Source organism: Rissa tridactyla, chromosome 1 (genome assembly GCF_028500815.1).
Source record: "Rissa tridactyla isolate bRisTri1 chromosome 1, bRisTri1.patW.cur.20221130, whole genome shotgun sequence".
NCBI classification, from domain to species: Eukaryota; Metazoa; Chordata; class Aves; order Charadriiformes; family Laridae; genus Rissa; species Rissa tridactyla.
The window spans coordinates 151,085,042-151,100,042 of NC_071466.1; the positions used below are offsets into that span (position 1 = coordinate 151,085,042).

The window sequence follows — 15,001 nt, forward strand, 5'->3', positions numbered from 1 at the left end:
CTGCCCACTTTGGGTGAATCTAGTGTATAAGTGCCTTTACTTAAAGGCTACAAATGACCTGAGGCAGTGATTGATTTGTCCCAGATGTATGTGTTGTACCAGGCACCCTGGGCTCTAGGTTTCACTACCACAGCTGAAAAAAATACCTGATCTGAGACAGGCCTTGACATAGGAGAGAAATACTTGTCTGACAGCACAGGGACTAGTTTTTGGTGCTCACTTACTCCTTGTGCCCTAACTTTAACAAAAGACATATCCAAGATTTATTTTTTTTTTATTAAGCTGGCAGCTGGCTTTGCTTAGCCCTCTGAAGTTATGGCCATGAAACATCAGATCAGTGCCAAGCCAAACTCTGTCACTGCGGTTGTACCCATCGTGCCAGAGCCTCCCTCTATTCCCATGCAGATATACTCCAGGAGATGCTACCAGCAAAGCACTTAAAGCATGAGAACAGCTAAAATCGCAGTGCTATAACAAACCTTTCCCCCCTCCCAAAGTTTCCCCTCCAAATCTGCAGCTAATGGCATCTCACAGGGAGACTGGACTCAGCAGAGGAGCACTGTCAGCATGCCCAGTCTCCTTGCACAGACATCCATCCCGGCACTCTACGGTTCCCTGCTCCAGGGCCAGGCTGCCTGGGACCCTGCTGCCAAGACAGGCACCCACAGGGAACAAATCTGCCTCTCACCTATTTATTCTGCAGCCATGTGGGGGTTAATGCTCCTCTTTCCCAGTTGCAGAGTGACCCAGGTGGGGCTAATGAGTGCTTGCCTTGCTTAGCTAATTAGAGGCACTGAGAGCAGCAGACTGCAGTTCTAAGGGTGGGGTGCTTGCAGAGGGAATACAGTGTGTGTGGGTTTTATTTCCAGCTTTTTTTTTTTTTATTTTTGGTCAAATAAAAACCTCTGGCAGGAGTAGCACAGCACAGATGGGAAGGAGCAATGAGATGAGGCTCTATAGCACCCTTCTCACCCTCCTTCTTCTAATCAGCATCATTCTGGGGTTTGAGGACGCAGGAGCAAAAGATTAGGAAGGCTGGACCACTTGTTCCCCTTCAAAGACAGATTTTTCAGTATCTGATCCAAATTAGCATAGTCCTTTGGAGTCCAGCCTAAGTCTCCCCACTTCCACAACTCGCCCCTCTTAGCACCACCCATCATCTCTGCAGGGTTCTATCAGAGTGTGCCCTGGTAGCACCCACAGCCTGGCTGGTGGTAGCCCTTGCTGAAGCCTGTCTCTGCCCAGAGGCATGCATGAAGCTCATGCTTTGAGTGGGACGCTTGTGGACCGCTCAGAGAGGCCTTCACCCGCCCTCCTTGCCTGTGACGCATCTTCCCCGTGAGTGGGGCTGCCCAAGGATGCTGAAGGAGAGCCTTCCCTCTCAGAAACGGTGGGAGAAACCGAGGAAGCCCTGATATGGCTGCCAGGCTCCACAGCCCTGCACAGCCCTTCCCGTTTGCAGATCCAAGAGGTTTTGCTGCTGGGGTGCAAGACCCTGGACAGGCAGAGAGTGTGCACCAAAAGCCAGCGCTGCCACCCACCACTCCCACCCACAGGGGTGCGGAGAGCCGGGGGCGGCGGGATTGGGGCTGGTGGCACATCTGCGGCACAGAGGCCACTTGGGCTGAAAACCTCGTGGCCAGGAGGGTTTTGGGGTGTGGGAGCCCAGCGTAAGGGATGATGCTTGCCCCGCACAGCTTGGCTTTGCTTGGCACAGAGGTCACGGCTGGAGCCGCTAATGCTGCTCCTGGAGATCCCACGTGTGGCTGTGGGCTGGCCAGCACATGACAGCTCGAAGGGATCTGGGTTTTATTACAATGTCACCTCTATCATAACACACCCAAAGAAGGCCCTTAGCTGCTGACCGGGCTGTCCCGCACTCACAGCCCTGACCTCAAAAAGTTGTGGTCTGAGCTCTCTTTTCCTTGTCTGCCCAGCCTTTACATAAAAATCGGAGTCAAAAACGAACTGCTGCTGAAAGGTGCTTGTTTTTTCTCTCGCTCTTGCAAGCTGCATTTCCCTTGCCTCTTTCCAGCTGTTATTTAGTTCCCTTCATGTTGTTTTCCCCTGGCTTTTCCTTTGTTTCTTTACTAGGGAAGCAGCACATCATTACGGCTGGTCTTTCTCTAGAGCTCTCCTAGCCGGGGTCATTACTTAGCTTGCGAGATCCAGCGAGGTTGCTGTTTGTATGTCTGCGAGACCTATGAAAAAGCAGCTAATCAATTCAGAAAATCATCTGGGTGGTAACCCCACTGTCAGCTTATTTTCTTCCCTTCCACTTAGACATCAAACTGGCTGAAGAGGGCTCTGGGGAACGAGGCAGGCACTGAGAGCTGCTCCTCTGCAGACACATCTGTGTCTTTCATCAGCAGGGCTCAGGGAATACCACTAACCCGAGAGGGGAAAAAATCTCTTTGGAGCTGAGAGGCTTGCGGTCTCCATCCTCTCGCTCTGAAGAGACCCTACCCGGCAGGGAAGCGATCGTTTGAAAAGTGGCTAATGCACTAACATTGTTTGGCAGAAACTGTCACGTTACAGACAGAGCTGGGGGAGGACGGGGACAAAACAGACAGCAAGGAGCGTGGCGTGTATGGTAGCCTCACGTCAGTAAAGCAGACCCTGGCTGCCAATGCTCGCGATGGCTAAGTGGAGCGGCAACAGGCAACAGCACATGCAAATGGTCTTCCATCAAATGAACTTACTAATTGTTGCACTTTGCTTTCAGCCACTCTTCTGCTGGTTTGTGTCTTTGGGGACCACACCAGACCAGTGCACAGCCAGAGCCGTAAAGCCTTTGCCACCGACAGTTTTAGTAATTAGAAGTATAGATGCATGGCGCCTCGTACGCTGGGACTCGGTGGTGTCACAGCTCATTCAGAGAAGATAAGTCACATCTGAAAGGCATTCTCTGTCAGACCAGCTAGCCCTTTGAAGGGTGGGGGTGGATGCGCGTGCATGTGTCCTACCCGTGGATTTGGCCAGCAGTCTGGAAAATGTCAAGGTTAGGAAAGGCTGAGCTTCATTTGCTTTTCACAGATCCGGGTAATGAATTTTTAATTTTAAAGTATTGTTCTAGCTTGAAAAGCGAGTCTGTAGCACTGACATCATGGGGTTCCACATCTGTCTCTCAGTTGCTCCGGACCATGTTTCCCCAATTTACTAAACAGGGAATTTTTTATGTTTTGCAACTCTGCAGACTAAACAGGAGGCCTGAGGCTTTAGCGGGGTTTTCCTCTTCATATGCCTTTATCAGCGTGGCAGATTTTGCTCACTAACCCCTTACATTAATCTCCTACGTTGACGTTGCTTTTGCAAGAAGACCAGATGAAGCCAAGGCGCAGGAAGGGGAAAAGTATCAAGAACTTACTTTTGTCACTAGACGGAGTACTTTTAACTCTAAATGCAAATGGGAAGCAGAACTGCACAGTAAAAACAAAGGCATTTTCCTTCCCCCGCCAGGGTTGAGTCAAAATCTTTTTTTCCCCTCCTTTGTGGTTGCAGCTTGATAAAACTCCATAAAAGAATAAGCAGCCTGAATGATTCACTGGCAACTCATCTCCCTGTTTCATTGTGTGAAATCCAGAGTTATTCAATTACATCAGAAACGCTATCAGGACAAGGTGATATCTTTTCACACCATTCACATCTTACCTGTGGAATTTGCTTCTGCCACCTGCGATGGAGCCCAAGGGTTTTAGCAGGAGTCAGAGAAGAGTTCAGCAGGTCTCAAACATTTTTACAGATGATATTAAAAGTTATACTAAAGCAACAAAAGGTTCTGGTGGTGTAGAACTTTTTTACCAAAGCTGAATTCAACATTTGCCTGTGGAGTTTGGGAAGGATTTCATAAGCAAGGATGTTTTCCTGCTCCAATCTAATGGAGGTCTTTGTGTCCCTGCACATGATGCTGACCTCTGGCAAAAAAAGAGCGCTAGAAGAGAGGAAGAGTTAGTCTGATCCAACACAAACCAGTTCCTCTCTTTCTGCTTTAAATGTCCTGTATTGAATATGCCCACTGTAATCCTGAACAGCCCTGAGGGCAATGCAAGGTTGGAGGGCTGGCTCAAGGGCGATGCCAGCAGTGTCCTTACTCCAGTAGGGGCTTGTGCTAGGGGCTTGTGGAAAGGTGCAAAAAATCCCTTGCCTTAAACAAATGCCTTGGGCCAGTGAGTTCCATGGCTTAACTACCTGTTCAAGTGGGAAGCAAACAAGCAAACTTTCTTTTTGACAGATTTCTTTCTCCCAGAAGTTGGTTTCGCTGGCTGTGCTGCAGCACTGGCATTTCCAAAGACAAAGTTCCTAAACGTTTTCCCCCTAAAAGTGTTTTACGCATTTTAAGCATCCCTGAAGGGTGCCCGCATCGCACCAGCAGTGTTTGTGTACCAACTGCGGATGCTGAAGTGCTGCTGGCAGCCAGAGCGCGATTCCCCTGTGGCACTGGCTGTAACGGAGACCAAGGACTTACCAGCAGCCAAAAAAAGGGACAAGCCTAGTGCCGACTTGATCACATGAGAACAACTGGAGTTAAACCACCATATCCACATGCTTAGTGGCCGCTGAAGTGTAGGGGATGAGCAATGGGGGAGAAGAGCAGCACTCCGGCCACAGCAGGACCGCAGGGGGAAGCACCGAGGCCGCAGCCTAAGCAAACCCGACAGCAAACGCGAGCGTGTGCTTAGGGGCAGCTCTTAGCAGAAGCCACAGTAACTGCTCGTTGTGAGCGGATTGTGACAAACCGAGCGCATCCCCAACAGCGGACGGAAGACCAAAGCATCCCCATGGTTTGTCCCCATGCCTTTCTCCTGCCCGTCGCTGCCCACCCTGCCTGGCTGCGTGGGGAGGAGGTACGCGCGGAGCTGACTTGCCTACCCTGCCTTGGCCATCCGTATTTAGAGTTTCATCCCATGGTGCCCACTCATTTCCTGGCCACTGCACGCCACTTGATCTGCCCCGTGGCCGCTGTGGGGGCTGGAGCCCCGTGGGAGGAGGGTGCAGCTGAAGGGGCAGAGCGCTGAGTGTCCCCGAGGTGGCCACACATGGGATTTGGAAGGGGGGATTGGAGGTGGGGAGCAGGTGGCGCGGTGCTGAGCTGCTCAGCTGTTGTGTGGCTGGAGAGGGACGGACGCAGCTGGGCGAGGGAAGGGAAGAGCTCAAGGTCTGGCAGCCTTTCTGCTTTACAGGTCGGTAGCCGGCGCAGAGGAAGCCGGGAGGGATCCAGCTGGGATGTGAGACCCTGCCATGGCTGTGCTACCCAGGGCCCTGGGTGCTTATGCTCCGGCGAGGAGCTGTGCCGTGGAGCACCCTCCCAGGGGTGCGACGTGCACATACAGGGGCCACGACAGCCTCACCCCGAGGCCGGTCCTGCTTTGTGCCCGGGCGAGTACCCTGGCAGCCCCTGAGGCTTTGGCAGCCCTCTCCGGGGCATACATTTATATCTGCTCATGCAAATAACCTGGAAGTGTCCCCCAGAGTGGGACAGCTGGTCCCCGGCAGCGTTTTTGGGAGCATTCTTTATGTGCCCGTGTAAGTACCCTGGCAATCTCTTTTGGGGCTCGCCAGCAGGGGCCCTGGCAGAGGCCAGGAGGCAGCGTCGCGGTGGCTGAAGCCATGCCAGATGAAGCTTTCCAACAGCAAAGCTTTCTTCTGCCCCGAACAAAGAGCCAATGTGGCTACTGTTATTGATCTGCTTCATGCCTTGCTGCTTTTAACGTGGCAGGAAAAGACCGAGAGGAGTTTTAATTTGTCCAAATGGTTTTAGACAAGGTTAATACAACTCATCAATAAATGCCACTTTTTATTAAGTTTTAATTACAATGTCATTTCAACAGGCTGGACATGCCCTGCCTCCGCGGTATAGCCGGTGGGGTTTTTGTTTAAGGTGCGCTTCCTTGAGCTTTGGTGATTAATTTCCATTGCGGACCTAGGAGCTGACAGGCTGCTGGAGAGCCCGACTGTCTCAGCGAATTCCCCTTGGCTCCAGTCCCTGTGCTGGCAATTACAGCTCTACGTCAGCGCTGCCATCGGCGATGCACGCTGGGCTGGGACTGCGGCGGGAGGAGGTGGGCTGGGCGGTCTCGGAGACATGAAGATGTCCACAGACTAAATGCAGTTGTTGGCTCTTCTTTCTTCACGGTAATGGAGACGGTCCCTTCCAGCAAGATGCAGCCTGGTTGTGTCTCAGTGCCTGTGGCACAGCCCTCCTGTGTTTTATTAAGTGTGATTTCTCATATTGCAGTAGAGCCTCACCAGGGCAGAAGTTTGGATGCAGAGTTTAGACCAAAATCTTTGAACCTAGTGCCCTGCTCTCCCTCCTACGTTCCTACCTTGATACATCTTCACCTTGGTCCAAAAAGGGTGCCAGTGGCTGCCAGCCCCCTCTTCTCCTCAGGGACTGGTGAGGATGGCACAAATGCTGAGCATTTCATCTCTCCTGTTGTCTCCTGGAGGTGGGTTTGGAACAGTCGAGTCAGATGTGAGTAGGATCTGGTTCTGGTCCGACTCACAATGGTCTGAATACACAGAAACTGCCAGAATCGCTGGAATCAGTTAGAAGTTCAGCTTGGTTTATAGTTCTCCCTATCCAGAGTGAAAGTGTGAATACTGTTTAAGCATAGGAAGGTGTGTGCGTGCACGTATTAGCGCTGAGGCAGAGTTCCCTCCTATGCACTGCACCGCTTTCAGTCCCCAGCGCTGTTTCAAAACTGCTAAAACAGTTATTTTTATGCAGCTGGTAATTTCTCTATTTGCTCCTTTTTTTTTTTTTACAGCAACTTTCCACATCCTTTCCACGAGAGTAAGATCTTTATAAGAGTGGAGAACTTCTCTGCTGCAGAAGGCACAGGGGTGACAAACCGTTGCTTGATGATAACACCACAAACCATCCCTCCCTCCACTGCCATGTACCTTCCCCAAAAGCCAAGGAAGTGGCATCGGTGGTACCCAGCCTTTATCTTTGCAAAGGCCACCTTACAGATGGGCAGGAAAACTAGAGCTCGAAGTTGTAGGGAACTCACAGTGATGGAAAAGAAACAGCAGCCAGCTTTAAGTGACATTTGCCGTCCGATCGAAAACAAGAGCGTGAGAAAGTCAGAGGCAAGATTCGGTGAAACCAGAGCACACAGGTAATACTGCACGGTTTGCCTCAGGTTGTATTATGGCAGGGCTTGGTGGTGTTCACGGAAGCAGAAGGGAGGATTAGGCTGCTGTACCAACAGTGGTTATAACACAGGCTTGTCCCAGCCCGGCAGAGAGCTGCTTGGGATACCGGTGAGGGGTGTCTGGTAAGGATCTTTTCCTTTACAATGCCCACTGTTACCGTGGGCATTTGTGGAAGTGTGGTGCTTGAGCCTGGAGATTGCCAGCAGATTACATGGATTAATCTATACCCTGGCATCTATACCCTGGCCCCTATACCAGGCTTACGCAGCATGGTAGCCAGTGCCAGGGCCCTGAGCACACCCCCTGGAGGTTTGGCTCAGGGCTGACTTAGATAATCGTGCAAGTGTCCATGCAGTGTTTCTTTTCAAGAAAGCCCTCCTAGAAAGCCTCAGTGAAGCCTCAGTGAGGGCCTGTCCTGCTGTTCACTTGTAAGCTGAGGCTCTTTCACTTGGTCCCCACCTGGACTCTCTTGCAGCTGTTGCAGCCATGCCTGTGCCATGTACCCTATTTATGCAGACCTTGGCCTGTGGACTTCAATCCCTGATTTGGCCTCGGATCTGTCTCGTCATCACGGACTTGCCCGGCAATCTTGGCTGAGCCTGGTTACCATCACCAGACCTGCTCTGTCTGTCTTGCTCAGGTATTGTGGGACTGTGCCTTTGGCAGTGTGGCCACTGCCCCACGCCTGCCTTGCTGCCACCCCCAGCTCCAGCCTCACCTTCCCCTCTGGAGTAGCTGGCCCTTGTTGCTTCCTCACAGCTGACACGCTGATCGGTGCCTTCATCCATGATGTTGCTTGCGATCTTGCCTTGGCTGTCAGCAACGGAGTGAAAACACAGTGGGAAATAGAGTTGTCCATCTGCAGAGGACGTTATCGATCAGGCAGAACACAAAGGAGACAGCTCTCACATATTATAATGCAAAGCAGCGATGGGCAGCGTTCCTGCACGTAGGTGCCATACTAAAATCTTGATGTGTGCTACAGCCATGAGGGCTGTCTCTCAAACTGAGGAAGGCCATGGGAGGAGGGAATTTTAGGAAGACGGTGATAATGGCTCCCCAGGGCTCCTAACGTGCCACTCTGGAGGTGGCGATGCTAGATGTGGAGTGGGTCCCAGGGTACGCCAGAGAGATTGGTCCCTGCAGCCATGCTTCCTGCCATAGTTGATGATCCAGGTTACACAGTGGTCCTCGTAGCAGCACATTCCCTGTCCTGTCACATGGTGTATTACTCACACAAGAGCCATTCTCAAGGCTGACAGTGAAGTTCAAGAGCCAAGGCCTGCTTGCCAGCGATTGAGAGAAGGTGGGCTTGAGCTATCAGTTCCCAGGGTGGACTGAGAAGTGGTTGTATCCCCATGACTACCAAAAGACATGGGCAGTTTGGCTCAAAGACCCTACAAGCCATATCCTTGAAGCCTCTGCCTGTGCCTCACCTTGCGAGGTCAGTGATCATATTGCAGCTTGTTGCTGAAGGGCTCGCAAAAGCGACACTTACTGTGTGGTTCATGCCTTTCTGGTCACCCAGGTTGGGATGGGTGCATTGAGGACTTCTCTGCTTGCTGTGATGATGCAGGTAGTGCTGTAGTGCTTTAGGGAAGGAGGATCTCTTGGGGTGATACGGCAATTTAGGCGAAGGTAAGGTTGCACCTATCACTGCCTGCAGGACAGGGTTGGGAGGCGCCAGGGGACAAGAGGCAAAGTGTTATGGGCTGGGCTGAAAGGCCTCTGAAGAACAGGATGAACAAGTCCAGGCACGCCAGAAACGCTCTGAGTTTTCACTGTAATGATCCCAAGTGGTTGGGCTCTGCTGTTGAGTGTGTACCCTGGGCAGGCGACTGTTGTTGTGATGAGCACCCTGCACCTTGCTTTAAGCGCTCTTGCTCAGGTGCTGCTACAGTTGATGGCGATATAAATCCCCACAGAGTGCAACCCTGCTTAAGAAGTTGGGGAACGCTTGGGGGGAATGATGTTTTGCTGGCAGCGCTGCTAGAGCTAACTGGCTTGAGGCCAGTGTCTGCATTTGCGGTGACGGTGTATGGAGGTACCTGTAAAGGGAACAAGGCAGGAGCCTTGTTTTGACATCTCAAGGCTTTAATAAAGTTTGGAGGTTTGCCTAGGCAGGATGAAGCTTGGCTACAAGACAGACACTTTTGGGGAGAGCAGTCAGGTTTTAACTCAAATGCTCCTCACTGCTGTGGATTTTGTAGCAAAAACCTGTTCTAAATGCCAACTTGCTTGCCTCCTGCCCAGGAGGAAAAGAAACTGTACACGGTGGGGTGACTTCTGAGCAGGTTGGGTGTAGCTGTTGGCGTGCTCCCCAGCTTTTGCTATCCTCTCTCCCAAACCATTTCTGGAGTCTTAGAGCGTATCATAGAGCCATAGCTTTGGGAGGCAGTGTAGCATATGTGTCTTCTGGTGGGACTTTAGTGAGAGCCCGGGGAGAGAGAGAGAGAGAAACCATGGTGCTGTGCCACTGCAAGGCCTCGTACTTCTCACTGATCGGGCTTGAAGTCTACGTGATGGTGGAGCAGCCTGGGTGATGCAGAGAAATAGAGAGCCAGTGAGAGGAGGAGGTGGTTGAGACTGTGGAGACAGAGGGTGTCCTGGCAGAGGTCATGGGGATGCCTACAGCTGCAGAGTGATCAGGGATGAACTCAGCTCCTCTGTATCGAGGCATGATGGACTCCCGGGGCAGAAGTAGGGGCACTAGGAGTCTAGGCAGAGATGTGTTTTGCTTTAGGATTTGGTTGAGGAAGCCAGGTAGGTGGACAAGGAGTCAGGGAGTGAGGAGGATGTTTAGATGGAATATAGCTATATAGCTTTTAGGAACAGAAGTTTTGCCCTGCTTGTTATACTAGGGCCAACACCCTGAAAACCAGGCTGATCCGTTGGAACCACCACAGCTTGATGATGGATAGATACCCAGGGCAGGCAGGAAACCTGATGTAACTAATGAAAAAAAACCAAACAAAAAACCACTTGCCACTGTGGCACTCAGCTTCTTCCCTCCCTAAAGTCATTCCCTAGAGAGAGTGAGTCAGGGACTCTTGCTAATCCAGGGTGTTTCAGTTGCCTGGTTTGTGCTCATTTTTGCCCCTAGTAGGTAGGCGAGGGAGAAAATATAAATAATAAACTTAAGCTTTTGCTAATATTCTCTGTGAGCCTTTGCACAGAAACCTCAGAGACAGCTTGGGACCTGCCCTGGATGGTGCTGAGCCTTTTTCCCCAAATACCCAGGGCTCTCAGCTCCTGTCCTGGGAGCCTTTGGCAGCCTGACGCTTGCTCCCAAAGCCACAGGGTGCTAATACACACTGGCTCGCTTTGTTTTGTCCTTCCACCTTCCCAACCCTCCCCTGCGGGGTGACAGCAGCGGGGAACAACCTTGGGGGGGGGGGTGTCAGATTTTGAAGGAAATGATGTGGTTTGACTTATTTATTTGCAAGCTCAGCTCAGCAGCAGGGCAGCGGCAGCCTGGCGTGCGTGCGGGCTGCTGCCGGCGAGCGCCGCCGGCTCCACTCGTTAGAAGGCGAGCACCTCTGAAGCTGTTGGGCTCCCGGAGCTATGAGCCCTGCTCTTGTGAGCAAGACGGATTTGAATTTTTGCAGGTGCGCTGGGAATAGCCCAAAGCGCCTTGTCTCGGTGGCTGGGCAGAGGAATTCACGGCTATTATATTTGGAAGCCAGGCAATGATTACAAATCAATGACTCCACTCCCAGAGTGATTCATCGTTAAACTGGGAGTTTAGCTCTTTCCTTGGCTCTCTCCATGCCCAATTCCAGTTCTTGCAGCATCTCGAGTGTCTTATTCATTTCAAATCATCAGATAGCCATGGATGTAGCTGAGGAGGAGTGGAAGGACAGGTGGATGGAGGCATGGTTGGGCAGCAAAGGGAGGGGAGTGTTTCCAAACAGGGATGGAGCACTGTGAGGGTGAGTGGAGCTTGGCTGGAGGCTGGGGAGCAACACTGCCAGTGTGACCCATGTCAGACTGGCACCCTCTCTGCTACAGGGATCCCACTGACCTCCTTGCTTGAATGGCAAATGGCCCATATTTTTGCCTGGCTGGGCACAAAGTAGGGGGAAAAAAATAGAAAAAAATAAATAATACCAATCCGTGCCCAGCCAGACCAAAGCAGAGGTTATTTAGCAGGCCAGTGGGGAGGTTTTAATCATCCCAAACATCCTGGGCCAGTCTATTCTTAATAATAATTTATAGCACTAAGCACTTTTACATGTTCTAAGCATTTCGCATGCATTAACTGGGGGCTGGGACTGCTTCAGAGAGGGGACTGGCACTGGGGTCTCTCCCAGGCCTAACAGAGATGAGGGGATTCAAGGAGCAGGCTTTCTGCAGCCTGCCCTCATTCACTGCCGCGTCTGCCCTTGTACTTCTAGCCCCTTGTCCCACATCACAGTCTTCCTCTCAAAATGAGTGTATGTATGTCCCTTACACGGACTTGCTTTAAAACCAGAGTCATCTAGCTGTTGGCCCGGGGAGCATGGCTATTTCACCATCAGATACGGTGAATAATCACCACTGTCAAGCAGGGCAGGTGGGTAGGGAATTGGTCCCATTTCACAAATGAGGCAGCTGGCACAGAAAGGATAGCTAACTGGTATCGCTGGGAACGCATTTCTCGCCTCCAACCTTCTCTTCCTGGCCTTACAGTCATATTTCCAGAGCATAGCTTAGACTTCAGAGAGGCTAGGAAGCTAAAAGACACCCACATTTCTGATACACCCAAGGAATATCAGAATACTCCTTGGTTTGGATTTGTCTTACGGGTTGCACCGCGCAGGAAACAGCCGTGTCTGCACCACCCCTAGGTCCAGCCTCTGTTGTGTTTGTCATCACCGTAGCTTTTGCTATCATCTACATGCACTGCTGGGCCTTAATCTGGGGCTTGGACGTGCAGTGGCACACAGCAAGCTGATCGTCCGGGCAGAGGCTGCAGCAGAAAGATGGACTTTGCAGGATGCTGTAAAGCACTGCCGAGCTGAAAGATGAAGTGAGAAATGCAACGTCTGCAAGCCCAATGCTGCTGCTGCCTCTGCGGTCCTTCCCCAGCTACTGGGGATGGTTCTGTGCTCCCCTTTGCACCACTGCTCCTGCAAGGCTCTCAACACTGGGAGCAGACACCCAGCTGTGGCGGCAGCAGGGAAGATGCAGGAGGGAGAGGTGGGGAAAATTGCTGGAGGAGATGGTAGCCGTTGCCTCCAAGAAGCTCAGAAGGTTTGGAAAAAACAAAACAAAACAAAACAAAAAAACACAAACCAAAACCAACCAACAAACTGGTTCGCACACGGAACTGAAACTGAACCAGGGGGAATTCACTGCGAGCACACTAAGTGGTGGCCACCAGCTATTTAAAGCTTCACATGCATCTGATGTGCAGCTGGGCATAAAGAAAGGGTGTGCCTGCAGCTTGCACAGACGTACCCGTGGCAGCCTTAAAACAGGGCTTTTGAACACTGCAGCAGCCGAGAGGTCAGCTTGGGCTAGAAACCACCCAAGAAAATCAGGGAATAGCTGGGGCATTTGATGAAGGAGCAGGGCATGACTGGTGCCCCTATCAGCAGTAGCTAAACAGCAAGCAGGACCGGAGCCAGGGAGTTTAAGATTATTTCAGGAGCCAGTCAAGACTGGACAGGAACGGCAATCACGGTCTCGTGGACAGACACACAGAGCTATTACACAACCTCCAGAAGGCTACCCACTTCTCAGCAAGAATTCAAACCAGCCGAGAGGTGCGTTGGCATGGAAATGACCCCTATAACATTCCTTGTTGGTCCTTTATACGGGACAAGTCTTCCTATACCATGCCTTGGTTCCCAGGGACGTCTGCAGCCAGAGCTGTCAATGTCTGCAGGCACCAGAGGAACCCAGGTCCTCCCACAAACTGGGCTCCTGACTGGTGGCAACACTTGCTTGGGTTGTCCTGTTCCTCCTCCTTCCACCCTCCGTGTCCAGACAGATCCTGTCTAAAAGCAGCCGTGGTCTCATTTCACCAGTGCTGGCCCCCCATGATTTTTGTTTTCAGAGCATGGACCACATTTTAATAGAGAGTAAAGCATGTCAAACACCTCCTTATTTCCTAACAGAACCCTTGCAACATCTGTACAGCACTCTTTTGGCAACGTCTGCAATTGCTTACGTGGAAAAGTCCCATTAAAGAAGTGTTCTAGCACTGGACTCTGCGTTTGTTTTTCAAACTCGATTTGACAGGATGAACCAGTGCTGCAAATCTCGGAGGCCCTCTGGCAGCCACTTCCAAGACCCCTGCCTGGCTCTGAGCTGCTATTTGAGGTCCTCCGCACAGCATTTTAACCCCTCTCAATGCTCCTCCCTGGGAACCTGTCTCTAGCACCCGATTGCTCACTGCAGAGATGGTTTTCTAACTACCTAGCCTGAATTTGGTTTTATGGTCCTAACACCAGGCTTTACTACCCTGAGCTAATTAGAGCAATTCCCTTCCTTTGCTTATATTGTTCCCTTGAAGGTATTTGTAGGTGGAATGCTCGTCCCTACTGAACTGTCCCTTTTCCACTCCACGCACTTCCCTCTGCGGTCCCTCCCCACACCTCCCATCCTTGGGTTGCTTTCATCAAACTAATAGTTGCTGCAAAGCATAGTCAGGTCATCTTTCCACTTCTCTGATCTCCCTTGGGGAAACAGGATCATCTCAAAACTCATGAAATCTCAAAACTCCATCCTGCTGCGGAGTGGGCAAGGGGCCGCAGCCACCCTCTGGACACGCTGCCCTGGCTGGGGCTCAGAGAGCACTGGGGAACCCTGGCTCATCCCTGCATGGATGCTGGGACTGATCTCAGTGACAGCAAAGGGTGAAGGGACCAAGAGAGGAGGAAAAGCTGGCAGTTGTCCAGCTGGGATATTCAGGGGGGCCTGTCCACCCTGCTTTCAGTCTGTTGCGGTAGTGCCAGCTAATGAAATTTAGCGTATTATTGGCCAGATTCTACTTTCTCTGCCTCAAAAACGATCTTTGTGACTGCTGTGGGTTGTTTTCAATAGCTCTTGTCTTACAAGATCTTTCTTTTTTAATTAAAAAAATTAAAATCGTTAAAATTTTGATTAAATTAAACCAAATGGACTTTGTTCTCCCCTGGAAGCTGTTTATGTAACATCTGCTTTAAATAACTTTAAAACTCAGTCTATTCAACTGTGCAAAATAAAATAGTGAAATCACAATATTTGTTGTGATTTAAACATAAATAAGTCAGCCATACCCACCTCCACCTGGATTTAGTCCCCAGGAACAAGTTCAGCCCTGTGTGCCCGATGCAGCCGTTTGGATTGACATCTGCCTGGTTCACGCAGCTGGCAAAGACCGGGCAAGATCATTTAAAGCTGCTTTACAAATTACTGTTTGGTTGGATAAAAACCTATTAGTAAGCAGAGTCTGCAGTGTCATTGGCATTAAACGCGTGGTGTTCTACGTCAGATTAAATACCCAAGCTCACGTGTATCCCTGGGACAGTCTGAGTGGGGCTTAAGAGTTTCTCCGTACCAGGAACGACAACCTAAGCGTCTCTTCCAGGATATTTAAAAGCTGCGTACGTGTATCAGGGTACGTGGGAGGGCTGCAGAGACAAGCCCCTGATGGCCTCGCTGGCAGGCAATGACGAGTTAAAGAGTCCACCTCTGTTCTGTACAGGAGCTGGAGGGGTTCCCGTAGGTGACCCCGCTGTTTTGACCCCCTGGTTCCCAGCTCAGCCTGCCCGGGCGCATGTGTCCCGCTTTCTCATAACCTCCCCTGCCTCCTCCTCCTCTTTATATATTCATGAAGCGGCAGGGACGGGGATAAATAAAAGCTGAGCAAGCC

At 51.2% G+C, this 15,001-nt stretch overlaps 1 protein-coding gene across 1 annotated transcript in view; it reads right to left on the minus strand.

The window, feature by feature from the left end:
- The window catches only part of LOC128907247 (chromatin remodeling regulator CECR2), a 138,616-nt gene that overhangs the window by 118,909 nt on the left and 4,706 nt on the right, over positions 1-15,001 (minus strand). The window lies entirely within an intron of this gene.